Here is a 15,946-nt window from a genome sequence, read left to right on the forward strand (position 1 = left end):
GAACTTTAGTTTGCAGGCTTAACTTGAATGTAAATACTTACCCTCTCTCTCTGACTTCAGCATTCCTCGTGTGGCATAGAAGTTTTACAGTTTCCTTCTAACTGGTCCCAGATCTTACCCTGTCAGCCTAGTGTTCCTACCAGAAACTATACCAGAGAAATCAGAGGTCTGTGCTTGGAGGAAGCAAGTGGCTTGTCCCAGGTACTGGTTTACCACATCCTTGCCCATATCTTACAGCTTCCAAAAATCATAGACCTCGACAGTGAGCAGGCTCCTTTCTCAGCCTGATAAGACTCTGACTGAGGCATCTTGTATAGGAGAGAGAATTCCTCCCAGGCATCCAGTTTGGCACCGTGACTCTGGCTTTTATTCCCTGCCTTCTGCAAGGTGTGTTTGGTCTCTAACACCCCACAGAATTCAAATGCTTGTTTCTGTTCCCCGAAGTCAATATATCCACAGATTCCGCTCTAGCTTCTACTGTGCGTTTCCATTCCATTTCTTTCAAAGAAAATGTAAATTTTGAGTGGGCAACATTCTTTTTATTTCAAAAAAGCTTTCATCTATTTATTTATCTAATTATTTGATCATAGGGAAGAAATAGTAGTGGGGATGGTTGGGAGCGCAGTAGATTTAGCTTAACGCAGCTAAAAAGTAAATGCTAAACACCATCTTGACTAAAAAGTACTCAGAAGCTTGTGATGACGGACTTTTCTTTGTGTGAAAAAAAAGAAATTCACAGCAAGAAAAGAAATGTTTCGTTTCATGAAGCTAAAAATTCTGACATCATTCCAGAACTACGAACCAGAGTTCTGCTAACAGCGTTAGATGCACAGATGCATGACTTACACACTTGTTTCCTGTCATGTTAACGATTTTCCCCTTTCAGTTTTTATAGGACTTGGTTACCTGAGACAGCTAACACGATCTTTTACTAAGGATTACTGAGTTTTCCTTTTATAAACAAAAAACTGCTCATTGGCATACATAATGTTCTACAACGAATTTTGTTGGTCACTTGAAATTGCTTCTAAATTAGACTTTTCATTCCTCCTCTGTTTTATATGTATTTGAAGATTTAGGTCACAAATTAAAAAAAAAAATGATGTTTCTTACCTTTCCTGAGTACTAAAACAACTTAAGAAACTAGATAACAATTAGCCAAATGGGGCTCATGACAGCAGTTTATTAGAGAGAGGAGGACTGAATTGAAAAGCATGATTGATCTATATCCACAGTCAAGTTACATAAAACATCCAGCTCCCACTGAGCTTGCCAACTGCAAATCTCAGGCCTTCCCCTTGCAAAGGCAGAGCGTACCTTCGTAATCATGCTGTTGGATGAGCAGAGCATAGGGCTTCCTGAAGACAGGATACATATCGAATCTGAATGCACTTCGCTCTGAAGAAAGAGAGCCCAACCTCACCTGAGTCACATACTCCCAATGCAAACTCCTTCACCCAAAGTCACCAATCAACTTAATCCATCCTCCCCCAGTGAAGCGAGTGTGAGAGGGGAAGAGGGATAATGACTCAGGTTGGGTTTCCTCAGAAACAGACTCAGACAGAATTTAGGAACAGATGATTGATGAGGGAGATGATTCCAGGAAGCACTGGCAGAGGAGTGGGAAGTGAGGCACAGCAGGGAAGGAAGGTGATGCCGGCATCCATGGGCAACTTACTACTGTGCACAAGTGGGGCTTTATCTTGCTGGGAGCCCTGAGTTACTGCGTGGAGCGTGTCTTAACACTGCTCCACATACGAGCAGAGGCAGCTGAAGTAATTTTCTGCCAGCCCTTTCCTTCACTGGAAGAGAGCTGCTTCTGGAAGCTATAACTCACCAGTACTTCTGGGGTGTCCAATTCAGGTAAGCAGGCTCCTGTGGCCAGAGGAAGCTCCCAGGTGGAGAATCACAGTTGTTTGCAGAAAAAAGCAGGAGTACTGAGCAGAACAGGAAGTACTGTGTATCAGTGGGGCATGGGCAGCTTCCGCCAGGCATAGGCTGCTCTCCCTGGTGCTTCTCAAAAGATGAAGTTCCTATTTGATGGAATAAGATAGAACATCAAGAGCTTAACTGTGACCTTTATTGTATCTCAGTTTCTGTGAGTCAGGAATTTTGGAATAGCTTAACTGAGGGGTTGTAGCTTGGGATCTCCAGAAGTTGAGTAAAGATACTGGGAGAGGTCACAGTCATCTAAAAGCTTGACTGGGCTGGAAAATCCATTCTCAAGGTGGCTCACTCAGAAGTTATTGCCAGGAGCCCTGGTTCCTTACCACAGGAACCTCTCCAGGGGGTTGACTGTGTGCAAGCCATGGCAGCTGGCTTCCCCTGGAGCAAACGATCTAAAAGAGAAAAAAGAGAGTAAGCAGGAAGTCAAAAGGCCTTTTACCAGCTAATTTTAGAAGTCTCATACATCATTTTCTTTTTATTCTGTTTGCTAGAAGCAATTTACCAAGACCAGCCTATACTCAAAGTTAAGGGAATTAGACTCCACTTCTTAAAGGGAGGAGTATAAAAAATGTATAGGGCCAGGCATGGTGGGTTATGCCTGTAATCCCAGCACCTCGGGAGGCCGAGAAAGGCAGATCATGAGGTCAAGAGATAAAGACCATCCTGGCCAACATGGTGAAACCCCGTCTCTACTAAATATACAAAACTTAGCTGGGTGTGGTGGTATGCGCCTGTAGTCCCAGCTACTTGAGAGGCTGAGGCAGGAGAATAGCTCAAACTCAGGAGGCAGAGGTTGCAGTGAGCCGAGATCGAGCTACTGTGCTCTAGCCTGAGTGACAGAGTGAGACTCTGCCTCAAAAAAAATTGTAGAAATATTTTTAAATTACAGCAGGTGCCAAGAACCCTTTATATTTTAAAGTGAGGTGCTAGACCTCACTTGCAAATTTTATGAGAAATTAGGTGAAAAGGTCCAGAGAACTTATCTGAAGTTAGTTTTTGTGTTGTCTGAATGCTCTCAACATAGGGAAAGGGATAAGTACATTCGCCCCATAAGCCCAAGTGAGAGAGGTTTTAAAGAAACTCTTGGGAGAGTCTGACCTGTGTGTTCTGGAATATGGAGAATATATGGACTAAATTCTGAGAGATATCTGCAAAGTCAAAAGGTGAGAGGTCACATGCATAAGCCCCACATAGCAGAACAAGAGGCATTAAAGGGCTGGCTTCCTCTCACCCCAGCAAGGAAAAGGACTGAGATTTTCAGAAGTGTGAACATGGAGGGGAGTTGACTTGACATAGTCTGAAAAAAAGACTCACTCATGGGAAATGCCTGGAGCCACAATATGACCCCGTCTTAGTCAGCTTGGGCAGCTCTAACAAAATACCACATAGACTGTGTGGCGTGAAGCGCAGAAATTTATTTCTTCCAGTTCTATGCAGAGAAATCCAAGATGGAGGTGCCTGTAGATCAGATGACTGGTGAGGACCTGCTTTCTGGTTTTCAGATGGCCATCTTCTCATTGCATCCTCATATGGTGGAGAGCAGACAGGGAGAGCAAGAAGGCAAGCTCTCTTGTGTCTACCTCTTTTACCTTTCTATTCATTTTACTTCATTCACATTTTATTTTGTCTAGCTTTACTGAGTTATCATTGGAAAGAAACATTGTTTATATTTATGGTATATGATGTGATGTTTTGAAATACATGTACATTGCCAAGTGTATTCATCCATTCTCTCACTGCTATAAAGAAATAACCGAGACTAGGTAATTTATATTTTAAAAAGTTTAATTGGCTCATGGTTCTGCAGGCCATACAGGAAGCATGGTGGCTTCTGCTGCTGGGGAAGCCTCAGGAAATTTCCAGCCACAGTGGAAGGCAAAGGAGGAGCAAGGCACCTCACATAACAGGAGCAGGAGCAAGAGAGAGAGGGAGGCGGGAGGTGCTGCACATTTTTAAACAGCCAGATCTCGTGAGAACTCACTCACCATCTGATATGCTTTGACCGTGTCCCCACCCAAATCTCATCTTGAATTGTAATAATCCCCATGTGTCAAGGGTGTGACCAGGTGGAGATAATTGAATCATGGAAGCAGTTACCCCCATACTGTTCTCATGGTAGTGAATACATCTCATAAGATCTGATGGTTTTATCCATGAAAGTTCCCCTGCACAAGCTCTCTGGCCTGCCTCCATGTAAGACAGGACGTTGCTCTTCCCTCATCTTCTGCCATCATTGTGAGATCTCCCCAGCCACATGGAACTGCGGGTCCATTAAAGTTCGTTTTTTAAAATAAATTACCCAGCCTCTGGTATGTCTTTATTAGCATGAGAATGGACTAATACACCACCACAAGAACAGCACCAAGGGGATGGTGCTAAACCATTCATGAGAATCTGCCCCATGATCCAATTACCTCCCACCAGGCTCCACCTCCAACTACAATTCAACATGAGATTTGGTGGGAACACAGATACAAACCAAGTCACCAAGAGATTGTCACAATGAAGTGAATTAACATATCCATCGCCTCACTTGGTTATCTTTTTTAAATTTGTGATGAGAATGCTTAAGATCTATTCTCTTAGAAAATTTCAATTATACATTAATTATAGTCACCATGGTATATATTAGGTCCGTAGAACGTATTCATCTAATGAGTGAAAAAATTTGTACCCTTTAAGAGACATTTCCCCATTTCCTCCAGACCCCAGCATTCCTGGCAACTACCCTTCTGCCCTTCTGCTTTCTGTTTCTGTGAGTTTAACTTTTTAAGATTAAATGTATGAATGATAGCATACAGTTTTTGTCTTTCTGTATCTTTTACTTAGTATATTTTCCAGGTTCATTGATGTCATCACAAATGTCAGAATTTTCTTCTTTTTTAAGGCTGAATAATAGTCTGTTGCATATATATGTAATGCATTGTATATATTTGTGTGTGTATATATATATATATATATACACATATATACACATATACATATATACATACACACACACACACACCCATATATATATGTGTATATATATATATATATGTATGTGTATATATATATATATGTGTATATATATATATATATATATATAGAGAGAGAGAGAGAGAGAGAGAGCATGCATATTTTCTTAATTCATTCATCCATCTCTTTTATAAGGACACTAATCCCAGTCTTGAGGACTCTACCTGCATGACCTCTAATTACTTCCCAAAAGTGCCACCTGCAGATACCACGATCCTGGGGAGATTTAGGCTTCCTTATATGAATTCTGGGGAACATAGACATGTAGCCCATAGCAGCTGCTAAGAGATGAGTGGAATACTGTGAGTTCAGTGGCTGAGCTGGACATCCTAGCTGACTGCCAGATGATGGGCAACACACCTTTCCCACTTCCAGGGAGCTGTAGGTCAAGGACCACCAAACATTCACAACCAATATTCCATCAGAGAGCTTTAACCATCTAGTTGGCCAGAGGGCACCAGCATGAATGACAAGTGTACCAGCCTCCAACCATTCATTCTTTCTCCAGATTCTATCACTCTATCACTCTGGACCTAACTCCAGAGAAAGTTTTCAAAGGTAACCAGCAAGTTAGGACAGACGTGTAACCAGGAAGTGGGGAGAAAGCCAACTGTGCTTCCAGCCTCCCCCCAGGTCTCTCGGGCCTGGTTAGGCCAATGCTAGGAAAAGGAAGAAGCTTCGCATCGTATGAGCATCCAGAATTTGTATTATAATAATACAGGAATTATGTAATTAGACTGGACCAGGCTAATAATGTATGGCAAATTAAAGGATATGTGTGAGCATCTAAGACCTCACCAAAAGTCCCCTGCCTCCCCCAGGGTAGAAACATAACTTTCTCCCAGAACTTTAGGTTTTATCTGACAACTCAAAGGCAGTCAGCAAACCAGCTACATTTGAAATGTTAGCTACGGAGAGATTTGAATCTTTAGAATTATAAACCAAGCCTTTGTGTCGTGGGCAATAAGATGCATTGCTTCGTGCCAGCTTTGGAGAGAAACTCTGTTATTAATTCTAGTTTGAATACGGAGACTCTAACAGTGAGAAGAGAAATCATATTAGTTGTTTGTGAAAACGGATGAGCTGAAACCCTGGAGACACAATCCCCTGAGAGCCAACCTAGTCCTACCCTGTAACTGATTTTCCTTCTGGGTATGACTTAATTACTTGGCTTCTTTCTAGCCATATCCTGGCCCAGATGGTTGCCACCTTTCGCTGCATGAATCTTATACCAGTTTGCAAACTCATGAATTTGCATTCTGTCTGTGATGATTAATACTGAGTGTCAACTTGACTGGATTTAAGGATGCAAAGTATTGTCCCTGGGTGTGTCTGTGAGGGTGTTGCCAAAGGGGATTAACACTGGAGTCAGTGGACTGGGAGAGGCCGACCCACTCTCAGTCTGGGTGTGCACCATCATCTAATGAGTTGCCAGCACATCTAGGATAAAAGCAGGCAGAGGAATGTAGAAGGTCTTGACTTCCTGAGTCTTCTGACCTCCATCTTTCTCCCATGCTGGATGCTTCCTGCCCTCAAACATTGGACTCAAGGTTCTTCAGCTGTTGGACTCTTGGACCTACACCAGTGGTTTGCCGAGGCTCTTGGGCCTTCGGCCACAGTTGGAAGGCTGCATTGTCGGCTCCCCTACTTTTGAGGTTTTGGGACTTGGACTGGCTTCCTTGCTCCTCAGCTTGCTCACAGCCTGTTGTAGGACTTCACCTTGTGATCGTGAGTCAGTTCTCCTTAATAAACTCCCTTTTATATATGCATCTATCCTATTAGTCCCGTCCCTCTAGAGAACCCTGATTAATATGCTGTCCTTAATTTTCCTGTTGGTTCCCCTCTTGCTCACATTTATTTTAGAATTCAGTCTCCTCCCATATACTTGGAGAAATAGAAACTTTTCAGAAAAGGTTGGAGAAAGGTATTATTTCTGGTCTCAAAGAGTTCATTTTCTAGTTAGGGTGAGAAACTGGACTTGCGTAGACTTCTCACATATGCATTCTTGTTCCTGAGCCTCTTTGGTGGGTTTGTGTCCTGCCTTCTCCAAGCACATGGCAACTTGTCCTCTGCCTGTCACCCCAGGGCACTGTGAGTTCTATATGCTCTGTGTGCACAGCAAGGGCCGCTTTGGGCCTGACTCCCTGAAACACAAGTGACACTGCCATCCTCTTCTGTGACAGCTACATGAGTTCAATTACTTCCCACTCTCTGCCTCCTCCCTGTCCTGCTGTCTTCCAAAAAGAGAATTTTACCAGACCAGTTCCAACAATAAACCCAGGTTCCTTTGAGGCCTTTTCCCGTCAATGTTAAATAAAGAGGAAGAGCCAGCTCTTCCTCTTCAGCCTGTCCACTGAGTGGTCCACCTCTAGTTTGGTGACTGCTTTTGTTGCATGGCTAACTTTTAGTTCGTAATTAATTCATTAATCACATTTTCCCCCATATTTGCCATAAAGGATTATTCATCTGTTTTGGTCCTTCCCAGGCTTCATTCATTCATTAATCCATTAATTCATATATTTACTCACTCATTCATTCATCAAACATTACTTAGTAGTTCCTACTTTGTTTAAGGTCACACCCTACAAGGTGGATAGAGAGAGATGAAGGCAGTGGTTCTCAATCTTGGCTGATGATTATAGTCATCTGAGATTCTAAAAAATAAAATAATATAACATAAAAAACAGATGCAGTGCTGTGGTCCCATCTTCAGAGATTCCGAATGAATGAGTCTGGGGCAGAGCCTGAGCATCAGTGATTTTTAAAAGCTCCCTGGGTGATTTGAAAGTGCAGCTAAGATTGAGAATCATGAGAAGAGGAGAGCATGAATAATGTGTACTAAAATTAAAAGGCAAGGCTACCCTGAACACTTCAGAGGGGCTGCTTTCAGGAAAGCCCCCCAGCAGACCTGCGCCCTTGGACTGCCCATGACTGACAGCCCTTCCTTCTCTGCTCAGCCCCACTGACCACGAATTTAGCCACTGCTCAGGCAACACATGCAGCACATCTGACTCAAACTGAACAAAGGGAAGACGGTAGCATGACTAACTTTCTCTCAGCTGAACAATAATGGTACCACCTTTCTCTAGGGAGTGTGCATGGTGGTATGGGAAACTGCGGCTGCCGCCCAACCAAGCTCAGGAGTTCTAACGCTTGGGCAGAGAAGATTTTGAGGCAGGTCTGAATATCTCTAAAATGTGTATGGCCAGGTGAGGGTAACAACTTACACTTCAAGGGAGGCCGATGGAATTCTGGAGATGTGACAGGCAGTTTGCTGGGTTGTTTAAAGGAGTAAACAGGGAAGAAGGAAATTTAGGACATCTCTGCCATCTCTGGGTCTTTCTGCTTCTATAACAGGATTCGAGTTAAAAGCAAGAGAAGGCTGCAGACCTTGCCCCTTCACATTTCTCCACGCACTGAGAAATCCTATCTGGTCCCTTCTCTGCTTTGTCAGGCTGGGGCCTGGCCTCTCCATCATGCAGGTGCAAGGGTATAAGGAAAAGACTGGAGCCCGTGCGAATAAACTGCTGAGATCAGCCGTTCCTCCCAAGGAAATAATATATTGGCTGGGGCTCCAGGCTATGCTTTGTGCTACGGCGGTAAGGTTCATTTCTTTTCCTTCTCTGTAGAAAATTCCTCTTTCGTGGTGGCACAGGGAGAAAATAACGTGGAGACAGCCTACAGCCTGGGGCAAGGAGATGGCCGCAAAGGCGCCATTTCCCTACGGTCCAGCAGGGGGTGCCGATGACAAGCGCGTGGGCTCCGAGGCCTCACAGGCTCTTATGCAATGATGAGGGCGCAGGCTCCGGGGCCAGGGATGCTGACGCAGGCCTGAGTCCGGAAAAGACCCGCACATATGGGGCCCAAGTGGCCCATTTCCCCAGAGGGGAGCACGGACTCTCAGGAATCGTCATCCTTCCCATGAAATCCTGGAAACTGCTTAGTTGAATTTCTGGTTGACTTGCCGCTGCGTGCAGCTGGCAGCTGCCTGTGAACCCGGTGACACTGGTTCACTGCTCCTGTTTGTTTTCCAAAAGGGGCTGCCCTGCTTTTTGGTTTAAGACTAAATAATAAGTCATCATCGGCACGCTTTCCTGAACAGCCCCTCTGTGCCTTCCCGGTGCTGGGGTTTGATGCGCATTGTGTATGTTTCCCTGCTGTGCGTGTTTCATCCTCATCCTGCAGCAAGGAGCCCCACCAGTGTCTCCCATCAGACCTCCCTGCTGTGTTCAATGCAACTTGCTTTTAAAAGGGAGTCAGGGAGAAAGGAGGAGAAGGAGGGAGGAGGAGAGGACACCAGTCCCTTCCCAGATTCATTCTATCTACCAAAGCGAGAGAAAGCTTATGTTTAGAGAATACATAGGAAACTGTTGATTGTCTTAAATCAGTTTCACTTTGCTGTTATTTTACTATTTAATGCTTTTGTTTGTTTTGTTTTCAGTTTCCCTCAAATGCATCAATGATCTCTAGAATATTTCTGTATTCTAGAGAAGATATGTGCTTAACAGAGAGAGAAAAGGGACAATGGGATTCTTTCTGGTAGGAAGATAAGGCTGCTTTTTAAATTCTTTTGCTTTCTTAATTTTGTTATAAGGAAAATTATGAAATTATTTTTAAAAGAATTATAAGAATTCAAAACCAGGCTTCCTTCACTGAAAACATGTTAACTTAAAAATTTGGAAAATACAGATTTAGAAAAAAAGCATAACCTGCACTTATAATCTCTTAACTATCTATAATTGTTATTTAATTTAGTACATCAAGTAATGGTATTTTTCTAACATTATACATTCTATACTAGAAAGTGTTATAGTATTATATATAGATTAACAATCTATTGTTTCTTTCACTTAAAATATTTTGATAATTTTAAATATTTGCATAGTATTTCTATATCATGTCATATGAATGTAACAAAATATATTCAGTTAATTTAGTAAGGATAGATATTAAAGCTATTTTCTATTTTAGTCTTGTAAACTTGGATAACTTTTGCATACATTTCTATTTCCTTGGGAAAAATACCTAGAAGAAAAATTGAAGATCAATGGATATTTAAAACTACTCAGCATGTATTTGCAAATGGTCTTCCAGAAGCACTGTGCCAATTTGTATTTTCACCAATGGTTAGGAGTCAATACCAGTAGAGTTCCTTTTCATGTGCTTTGACAATTTTATAGGTTACAAATAGTATTTTATTGTTGTTCTAATTTGCATTCCTGTGCCTTTTTCTCTTGATTTTTTTCAGACTCCTTTAAGGATCTTTCCAAAGGTCTTCAATTTTGATGTAATCAACAAAGAACTAAGAGTGAGTAGCAGTAAAGAAACCAGGGAACTGTAGTGGTGGAGTGTGGCATATTTAAGACTTGAAGTAATGTCCCTTGCATAGATGGATATTTTTATGGGCACTCTGGACCTGCAGTGGACTAACTGTTTGTGTTCTCCCAAAATCCATATGTTGAAATCTAATCCTCAATGTGATGGTATCAGGAGGTAAGGCTGGGAAGTAATTAGGCCACAAGAGTGGAGCATGGGATCAGTGCCTTTCTAAAACAGGCCCCCAAGTGCTCCCTTGCCAGCTACTGGCTGAGGACACAGTAAGAAGACAGCTGTCTATGAACCAGCAAGTGAGCTCTCACCTGACATCAATTCTGCCAGCACCTTCATTTTCAACTTCCCAACCTCCAGATCCGTGAGAAATAAATTTCTCTCGCGTATAAGCCATTCGATGTATGGGTTTTCTTGTTTGTTTGTTTTGTTTTTAGAGCAGCCTGAATAGATTTACAGCCAAGAAAATTAGAGAGAGGGGATCCAGGTCGGAATTAGTCTTAAATTTGATTACCCAATTATTATGACTTAAAGACCTACCATGCTCTGAAAGTCTGAGCACCAGAATTCTGGTGACGTTTTTTCCCAAGGTAGCCTAACGTAAGGCAAGACTGTAGCGTGAAGGAAGGGGATGACTTCTGAGAAGGCTTTCTTCACCTTGTGACAGAAACCCAGGAAGTGGGTTGTGTGCGGGTGTGCACATGTCACCTTGTGGTGTGCATATGTGCATGCCCTTGGGAATGTCATCCCTCCTTATTTTAACTGCATGTGAAAGCAGCAGGAACCTGTGCTAGAAAACAGACACAATGAGAGGGTAGCCGTGCTTTGGGGAAGCGAGTCAATTTACTGAAAAACAATTTGCCAAATGCCCAATTTGTGAAATTATAAGGACGTTTAGAAAGTTTTGTTTCCATCTTCACCCTGTCCCTGTCTCTGAAGTTTGCCCAGACAGTTTTGTTACAGAGGCAGGGTCATGTTCAGAAGCAGGGGTAGGAACTAAACACAAACTCACAAGCAAAATTCCTCAATGAGTTAGTAAATTGGTCATTCATTAAGTTAAATTTTAATAAATTGGCTTTCAACAGATTGGCCTGGAGCCCTACTTTGGCACCTTCTTCTGGAAATGTCTTCTTTTCCTTTCTCAGTCCCTTCTTGTCCAACATTGCACTTTACCTAGACCTTGAGATTGTGCCATTCACGATTAGCATCTCAACATTCATCACTTGCCATGGGAGGTAGACTTAACTGTTGGCTGGCTAAATGTTTATGTGGAATCTTAGAGGACCTGTAACAATATTTAATGAAACACCAAAAACATTCAAAGTCTAAAGGGGAATGGTGATTTGGAAATAATGTCCCTTACCTGCTCCAACCTTCCCTCTGGCTCCATTCATGGTCATAGGGCCTTAGTTTTTGCACAGAGAGCAGCACCATTTGTTGCCATGCATTCTCTCTTTTTTTCATCTTTTACGCCCATCTGATCACCACCTGCCAAAGAAAAGTAAATAACAATCACTGCTTCCTCCACTGGCTTCTGTCCCTGGGGTGAATGGCCAGGAGTTTGAGCCACTGCTGGACAAGAGCCACTGATTACTTGAAGGTTGGCAAAGACAGCAGAGCCCTCATAGTGATCTGGCCTCTGGGAGAGACAAAGGGATATGCAGATGTGTTGCGCTGAGATTAGCATCCGGCCAATTTCTCCTGAACTTTCATAAAATAAAAATGCATCTTCCTCTCAGCCTGATTGCATTTCAAAAGCCCTCTTCCACTAGCACAGCCTTGGTAGATGCTGGACTCCAGGGAGGAATAAAGGTGGCAGGAATGGTAAGGATGGTGAATCTGAGATGAAAGTTGCCCTGCCACACATTGGGTCAGAGCAAATATTTGTGAAGCTTGAGTTACCCACAGTGCCTCAGTATGGTTTCTGCATGGGAAATGCCAAGTTCAAGGTACTATAATGTGCAGGGAGATGAAGATGTATTTACAAAAACTTCCACACAGGGTGTTATATGTTCAATGGTAAGGTGCCAGAATGCTCATAAACTGACCAGTACAAGGATGTTGTCAGCGGTGGTGTGGGAAGCAAAATTGTGAACCAGGTGCTGAAAGGAAGATGGAGGAGTGAGCTGAAGACAGTGTGCGTTAATTAATGGAAATATACGGCCTGAAATGTGAAAGAGGAGACGCAGTTGAGTAACAAGTACAGTGCCCTTCCTTCTGTCACACCGGAAATCCAGCAAAATCTGAGACCAGGTGCCTATTTAAAGTCAGCTCTACAGAGCTTAAGGGCTGGGGATGATTTATCAGCAGGAACAAGCCAGATTTGCTCTGGGTCAATAGTCAAAGCATATTAAATATGTAGCCTTTTAAAGAATCATATTGCTGTATCATCTATACATGTGTATATATGTCATATACATTTAATGGATTAAAGCAGATTATAACATAATAAATAAATATCAAATTATTCATGTTTCTCTTTTGCTTGAGCCTCATTCTGCAGAAGGAACACTTTCATGCTTTAAAAAAGGCAGCATCACCTCTGATCTATGAACCATTTTATTTCAAATTCATCTTCCTGTTACAATTTGGCCTGCTGCTTGGTGGGGAAAGGCCTTTCCATATTTCACTCACTGCAGAGCAATCCAGCTTTCCTGTAATACTCATCTGGTGTTTATATCCATCATTTGAAATGTAGGGGCTATTAGATCAGAAATATTCCATGAAGAAAGGAGCAAAGATTCATGTCATTGACAACTGGAGAAGAAAGAGAGAAAGCGTAATAATATCATGGGACAGAACGGAGTCCCTTCCAGATCTTTGGAGGGCTAGCACCATATCCTTCCCAATCATGCATTGCAAGGCTAGCTGAGGTCCTGAAAAGTGGGCACCTTCAGTCTGAGGCCATGAGGCCTTTGACCTACATTGGTTATACTGTGCCATTTCAGAATGCTCACCCCTGCCCTCAGATCCATTTGTTTGTTTACACAAGAATTCATTTTTTGAGAAAAATTAATCTTTGTACTGCAGTTAGGAATAAAGCTTAAAGAAAAATCACTGGGATTGGTTGCATGTTGCTTTAAGTTCAAAAATGACTCTGCAAGGTGGGCATCCAAACCTTTCTAGCTGTTTTCCATGCAGGAAGAACAACTCGAAGGCAGCATGTCATGAACAGCTCCCAGGAAAGAGAGGAGAGAGGCTGGAGGCACCAAGCCCATCCAAGCACTCAGCACTTGCACAGGCCTTGGCCTCCCTTACTATCCAAACACCTTACTGTTTCTAGGGATTCGGTATAAGTGGATTAAAGCCCAACTTACTAACACTAGTTATTTAGCATTAATAATTTGAATCTTTAAGTTTCTTGTTGGTAAAGGACTATCTAAGTTTTTATTTGAAAATCAAGTGTGTTTTTCTTTAAATCGGGTACTCATGATGTGTGACAAATGACATGCCTCCTACAAGAGTTATGAGTTATGTGCCTAAACAGGAAGGATCATCTCATTGCAGAATTAGAGCATCATGCAGTGGGAAGGGAGCTTCAAGGTCGTTTAGTCCAGGCTCTGAGCTGATACAGAAATTCTCTTTGCAGCATCCCTACCCGGTGGCCATCAAACTTCTACTAGTGCATTCATCCACACCTGGTCTGCCTAAAACCTTGAGAAAAGCCCCTTGTATAGCTCCATAGCCCCAACTGAATGGAAAGTTTTTGTTTTCAGTAAACATATACTGTTGTATGACTTTGGTTGATTGGTTCCCCTCTAGAGACCCAGAAAACACTGAGCTCCCTTTGACACCCATGCCCTTTGACTGAAAGTCAGCCACAAAACAGAGCTGTCTTTCCCAGAGAGTTACCAGAGTAAGTTTCCCGAGTACCAGATTTGCTGCTTCGCTCCACTGCAAATCAAATGTGTGACCTATGCTTCAATTCAAATCGCCCTTTCCTAAGGGTTTTACTTTTTCTGATCCGGTGTGTTTCTTTTTTAAAGATCTGCATTTATATATTTCAAGTGGAACTTTTTTTTTAGCAAACTACACCCTATTTTAAATTGAGAGATATGGTTTGATTTTGATTTCAAACATACAAGAGTAGATATAATACAGTAATGAACGCCTTAGTACTTATTACCCAGCTGTAAATATATCAAATTGTGGTCAGTATTATTTCATCATTACCCTCACCTCATCTGTCTCCTCCCTGGATTGTTTTGAAGCAAATCCCAGATACCATACAGCCATACCTTCTCATATGAACCTGGGAGCAAACTCTCCGAACTACAGAATCAATGGTAGGCATTTGTGGGGGCCTCACACTTATAGTGGGTACTGGAGTTACAAAGGTGGATAAAATTACGCCACATTTTGGTCTTTTTGGAAAACACTACCCCTCATGTGTAGGTAGAAATGGACTCGTCTTTTTGTGCTGATACTTCCTTTTTGTGGCCAAATTCTTTCTAAAAATAGACAGCCAGCCCTCTCCGGCTGCCCGTTTCTTAAACTGTCCTCCTATGAAGGTGATCTAGGATTGTACAATTAGAATGTTTTGAGAATTTTGTTCCTTTTGAGCTGTCTTTACTTTTCAAAGCCTGTAGTCATGCTATTGGACCTACCTTTTCCTCTCATTATTACTATATATTGTGTTATTCTCTCTTTTTATCAGGTTCATTATGATTATCATGGTTACCTTCTCCCAGGTTCTTCCCATTCATTTACCGTTACCATTTCATTTCACCTTACGTTTCTTCCCAGTTGCTAAGACTTAACCACATAATATTAATTTTCTTTTTCTTTTTTACTATGTTTTGAAAAGTGAGTCTAATGACAAAGTCAATCAATAGTTGCTCAGAAGATCTGCATTCATTCACCAGAAAGAGTCTTTCTGCTGATATTCAGAAGATAAATTTTGAACTCAGCAAGAGCCATGATCCAGTTACACTGCCTGCACACGCAAAAACAGAGAAAAACCATCAGACTAGACATGAGGGAAAGATCAGAGCACACAATCGTTATGTGATAATGATGTATTAATAATAGATGGTGTAATGAACCAAAAATGAGCTTGGCAACACTCCCAGGTACTTTTCATAAAATAATTCCCATAACCCACTTTGCCTATAAAGAAGGGAACACATCATCCCACAATTACTTGGGGGTGGAATGGTCAGCACAGGTCCAGGATGCAGTTCAAGGACGCTGTGCTTGGCCCTTCACCTTTCCGGACAACACCTGTGGCCTCTCCCCTACTCCAGTGTGTGGATCTGTGGGATGGAGGCTAAGAGCTGGGTTACGCTCCACTAAATGAATTCTCATGTCCCTGAGCTCTTCCCAGGAAACATGCAGGGAGTCTGCCAGCTGCAGAAGTTCAACTCCTGGGAAGAGGGGATAGATTTCCGTGAATTATTTAAATGGTGTCGCATGAGTGTGCAGAGCCAACATCATGGGAACTGGTGGTCCTCATGTATCTCTTGGCTACGTCATCCTGTGATATGGTCCTGAGGCTGACCAGGGAATGCAGCTGACTTTCAGAGGCCCAAATATGACATGAGGCATAGTCAATACATGGGGCCAAGGTCACTATATATGTGGCCTTGGTCACAAAAGGTAACCTGGGACCTGCCTGTCCCTGCAGGTCCTGCACTCTATAACATAGCAGTGT

At 42.4% G+C, this 15,946-nt stretch overlaps 1 long non-coding RNA gene across 2 annotated transcripts in view; it reads right to left on the reverse strand.

Moving 5' to 3' along the window:
- Nucleotides 1–1,165: 1,165 nt before the first annotated feature.
- Nucleotides 1,166–15,946, reverse strand: part of LOC108285810 — a 307,857-nt gene continuing 293,076 nt past the window's right edge. For both annotated transcript variants that reach the window (XR_001817710.2, XR_005196135.1), the window contains 2 exons: nt 11,657–11,781; nt 1,166–2,339 (listed from right to left, as the gene is read on the reverse strand). This is a non-coding gene — a long non-coding RNA (uncharacterized LOC108285810). The remainder of the gene's footprint in view (nt 2,340–11,656; nt 11,782–15,946) is intronic.

The sequence above is a fragment of the Cebus imitator genome, unplaced genomic scaffold (assembly GCF_001604975.1).
Source record: "Cebus imitator isolate Cc_AM_T3 unplaced genomic scaffold, Cebus_imitator-1.0 Scaffold307, whole genome shotgun sequence".
NCBI lineage: Eukaryota > Metazoa > Chordata > Mammalia > Primates > Cebidae > Cebus > Cebus imitator.